The sequence below is a fragment of the Myotis brandtii genome, unplaced genomic scaffold, assembly GCF_000412655.1.
Source record: "Myotis brandtii unplaced genomic scaffold, ASM41265v1 scaffold185, whole genome shotgun sequence".
Taxonomy (NCBI): Eukaryota; Metazoa; Chordata; class Mammalia; order Chiroptera; family Vespertilionidae; genus Myotis; species Myotis brandtii.
Genome location: NW_005356870.1, coordinates 8,984,331 through 8,989,155, shown reverse-complemented (window position 1 = coordinate 8,989,155; position 4,825 = coordinate 8,984,331). Strand labels below are relative to the sequence as shown.

General features: G+C 48.5%; 1 protein-coding gene across 1 annotated transcript in view; it reads left to right on the top strand.

Annotated features, from left to right (window-relative positions):
- The window catches only part of MTMR7 (myotubularin related protein 7), a 68,243-nt gene that overhangs the window by 47,856 nt on the left and 15,562 nt on the right, over positions 1–4,825 (top strand). The window lies entirely within an intron of this gene.

Sequence of the window (4,825 nt, the reverse complement as noted above, 5' to 3'; positions counted from 1 at the left end):
TTTTTTTTTTAGTTTTATTCATTTCAAACGGGCCGGATCCGGCCCGCGGGCCATAGTTTGCCCACGGCTGCCCTAGCCTCTCAACATGCTCTCCCAGTCCAGACGTCCCTGTTCCATCTGCTTCAAGTTTCCTATTCAGACTCCATCATTCCTTACGCCCTGCCTGCAACTCAGCTCCTGGTCATCCTCGCTCAGTTTGTGTACTGACTTAATTATTCTCTGTTTGTGGTGAAAATACTATGGAAATCAGAGTCGGGGGAACTCGATCGCTATCACAGTGCACCTGCGGGGCCCCGTGTCTGAGCCCTTGCCTCCTCTATACCCTGAGATAACCATTTGCACTGTAGGTGGGAGGGTGTGGGGGGTCACTCAGAGGAAACCAGCAAGACCCAAGCCATATGGCAAATGTAATATAAATGGACACGTGTATTTTTTAATTTATTTGCTGCAAACTGTGTCTTTAGATTCAGAATTCATGTGCAAATAGAGCATTGTTTTGTGAACCTGCTGCTTCCCGTGGTTCTCAACCTTCCTAATGCCGCGACCCTTTAATACAGTTCCTCATGTTGTGGTGACCCCCAACCATAAAATTATTTTCATTGCTACTTCATAACTGTAATTTTGCTACTGTTATGAATCGTAATGTAAATATCTGATATGCAGGATGTATTTTCAGGGGTCGCGACCCACAGGTTGAGAACCTCTAAAGGCCAATGGTAATTAGCATTATTAGAACATGCGTGTGTATGCATGCATTTACACACAGATGTGTTTATTAGTAGCTGTTACACACTGTGCATGTGTGTGTGTATTTTCTATGCTACTGACTCAGGCAATGCTAGCAAACATATAAGAATGTAGGCTTGATTGAACCTTACCATCCTATGTTATTGTCAAGTTCTTTAAAAGAAAACAAGGTTACACAAAATGGCCTCATGGCATTCTTGTATTCAGATTCCAGAAAAGAGCAGCATGAACAAAGCTGGTGTTGTTTTAAATAATAATCACCAAAAGGTCTCTAAACAGAGGGCCCATGTGGGCTGGGAAGGGCAGGGACAAGAACACCACTCACATCAATCCTAGTTGCTGCTAACATCTTAATCCTCCGAGATCCCCGGCCAATTCACTGCAGGGCTCAGACGTTTCTTCTGTCACCATGTGGGCGAGGAGAATACGGGGCAGGGGGGCTGTAACCCAGGCTTAACCACGCATTTCCATTTGTCAAGGCCATAATTAGGTCCTCTTTGCATGGTTCTACCTGCGAGGATGGTCCGTGAAGGGAGACGGCTATTGTTTTGCTGGTGCTTTGAAGACCATTTCACAGGGCTTGATTCTAAAATGTGAAGGGGACAAACCTCACTTCAGCGGAAGCCCTAGCGGTGTGCCAGGGCCTGGGAATGAAGGGAGGGCCAGGTACATGCCAGCTCTGACCTTAGGAGACAAGACAGACATCCCCAGGGTTCGAATAGGGACTGTCCCTCCCTGACCCCCCACACCTGTAGAGGAAGGAACGCGATTGGTGCAGGAAATTCCTAAGGACGATCGTCAGGCTTATTTCCTTCCAAGTAAGTTTCATATTTCCTCAGTTTCCTGAATAACACAGATATATTTTAGTGTTGCCTATACATGTGTACGGAATAAGTCACCCTGTTTTGTAAAACAAATATTGGGCCTGCACGAAGCACAGCTCTCTCATCGGTGGCATATGCCTGTGATGTCAGCTGAAATGGACTTCGTTCAGCAAAATGGTTTGTAAATATTGGTTTGGGTTTGGCAACAAGAGTGAACAAATCAGTATTTCTGCCTTATCCTGAGTTTATCCAAACAAACCCACCAGCTTTATATTTAAAAACTGAAGCACTAATTGTTCCAGTCTCAAGTGTACCCCCATCTGTCCCTGCGTATTAGTCACCTGCAGAGCTGTTTGCTGTTAACGCTCCACTCAACGTTTCGGACACACACCCCCCCTCCGTGGTGACCTCGCTTGAAAATCTGGCCAGGTTATTTTACTTCTCGTGCACAGTTTCCGTGTTCCTGAAAGCAGAAATGTAGAACCAGGAGCCGCTCACAGTGGGGGAAGAGAGGAGGGGCTGTGGGCCCCGCAGCTGGCCTGGGACATTCTCTCCCGCAGGAAGTGTGAGGGCAGTGATGGCGAACCTATGACACGCGTGTCACTTTTTTGGTTGATTTTTCTTTGTTAAATGACATTTAAATATATAAAATAAATATCAAAAACATAAATCTTTGTTTTACTATGGTTGCAAATATCAAAAAATTTCTATTTGTGACACGGCACCAGAGTTAAGTTAGGGTTTTTCAAAATGCTGACACGCCGAGCTCAAAAGGTTTGCCATCACTGTGTTAGGGCCTTGCTCTGCGAGCCAACATCCAGGCTTCCTTTTGGCGGGGCCGGCTCCAGGTTAGGTGAGAAGCCTGGTGTCTTTATGTCTAACTTGCCATCATTTCCCTGCCTTGTGGGGAAGCAAAGGTGAACAGGATCATTTGTTCTTGGGCTGAGCTAAGAGTTTAGCTGCCAGATATCCCTCAGGCTCCCGGTTGTGTTTTAAGAGGCGCTAATGCCAACTCACCAAGCCCTGTCCTAACAACCATAACAACCGGGAAGTTTGGCCTGCTGGGTGTTTGCCAGAGAAGGTTCCCGTGGACGATGGGCGGGACCAGTGGAGCCCTGAGGCTGCACGTGGTGGAATGTGTATGCTTTAGGGTTAAGCACGGGCCATGGCCTGGGGTTAGACAGAAAGACCAATAGCAGGCGCCCAGGGAGTGACGGGCTCACAGAGGAGCTGGTTTCGCGTGCCTCCCGCTGGGTGGCGTGGGCAGGCAGAGGGGGCCCTGGCAGGACTGCTGTGCTGCCCCCAGGCCAGATCTCTGCAGGGCGGGCTGGGAGGGCAGGGTTGTTTGCTTTCACGGGGCAGCAGATCCGGCGGTCTGTCTTCAGACTGGGCACCCGCCCCAGCTCAGGGGCAGATCAGAGGCAGGTCTGCCCCATGGCTTTCTGGGAATCTGCTCCCGGAGCATCACTGTCGTAGACTCCTCCCGGAACTTCGATACCTGCCTGGCATGCTGCTCCGTCCAGGAGCCTGCTCGCCTTTGCCACCTCCCCTTCCTGATCTCGCCTTTGCCACCTTACACAAGACCAGCCCGCCCTTTCCCACACCTTCCATCCTATTACCGCCCATTACCCGTGTGCATGAGAGCTGTTACTGCCCCCACTTTACAGCTGAGGAAACAGGTCCAGGGAGACTAACTTGTCCAAGCTCACACACAGCATGGAGGTAGGGGCGGCACAGAAACCGGCCTGGGGATGTTAACACACCTGAGGGAAGAGGCAGGATGGGACGGAAACATGCCATTTAGTTGTAACATTCTTTTCTTCATCGGAAGCAACTGTGGCCAGTCTGTGTCTGTTACACTGCTTTTTCCTTTTTTATGTTTATTTCAAAACAACACATGTAAACGACAGAGGACACCATAACCTTGGAAACGGCCTGCTGAGTGCCTGGGCCACAGGCTGACCCAGAGCAGTAGGTCCTGTGCACGTCTGTCTGTCTGTCAGGGGCTGCAGCCAGGCACCTCTGCCTGCACCGGTGTGCTTGCTGTATATGCTGGCCCTCATTACCATGATTATCCTCAGGTACCTTTATGTTGTTTTTGTATGCATTAAAATTTACATACATATTCTAAGTAGCCTTTGAAAACATTTTTATTCCACATTTTCTCTTTGAGACATCCATATGATGCAATCTCACTCATCTGACAGCTGTGTAATATTCCACTCCATGAACGAATCTCATCATTTACCCCATCCTGCCGGCGATGGTGGGGAGCGGGCAGCACCAACACCTCAGACACAGGGGCAGTGCTCCCAGCCAGAGGGCACTCCGGTAGCCAGCGAGAATCTCATCATTTACCCCATCCTGCCGGCGATGGTGGAAGGGGCAGCACCCACACCTCAGACAAAGGGGCCGTGCTCCCAGCCAGAGGGCACTCCGGTGGCCAGCGCGCAGTGGGTCTCTGGAGCTGTGCTTCCGCTCCAGGTGGGCGTTTGGAAGGGAGATGGGAATCTTGCCTAAACAAGATGTAGGCAACATGGTTTTCTTAAGTAGGGCCTTCTGCTGGGAATCTGTTATTTCCTTCATCACTGCTGGCGTCTGACTCGGAACTTACTGCTTGTCCTTTATTGGTGGCTATTGTGTTGGGGGAAGTACGAGTGAACCTCATATCTGCCATATTTTAGGGAAGGATATCTGATAAACATGGTCATCAATGTTTACTATGTATTCCAAATGCACACAATGACTCTGGGAGTTAAAGTTGGAAGGGTACTTAGACATCATTTCGTACACCTTCCCCGTTTGAAACGTGAAGAAATCGGGGCTGGGAGAGCTGAATGCCGTGTGCAAGATTGAACAGCAATTCACTGACAGGGTTGGGAGTAGGAACAGGGTCCCTGCTCCCTGCATCACAGAAGACAATACACTCAACCAAATCCGATGGAACATTATTTAATTTTCAGTGGCTGGTTTATAGGGCTCCTCAAAGGGCTTTATAAATATAAAACCCATAAATATGTCACTAGAATGTAATGTCTGTGGTATGCAGTCAGAAGTTTTCTTGCTTTATGTTAATTAAAAGATTAGCTGTGCTAATATCGAGGTGCTTACACACCTTAGCTATGTAAATATAGATATCACTGGGATCCTAGGTTTTCTTCATTTTCAAAGGGAAAACCCCTAACTTGAGGTTCTTGAAGCAGTTCCAAAGTCCACTCACTGTCTCATTTTTAAGTTCACACGCTTTACTCCCA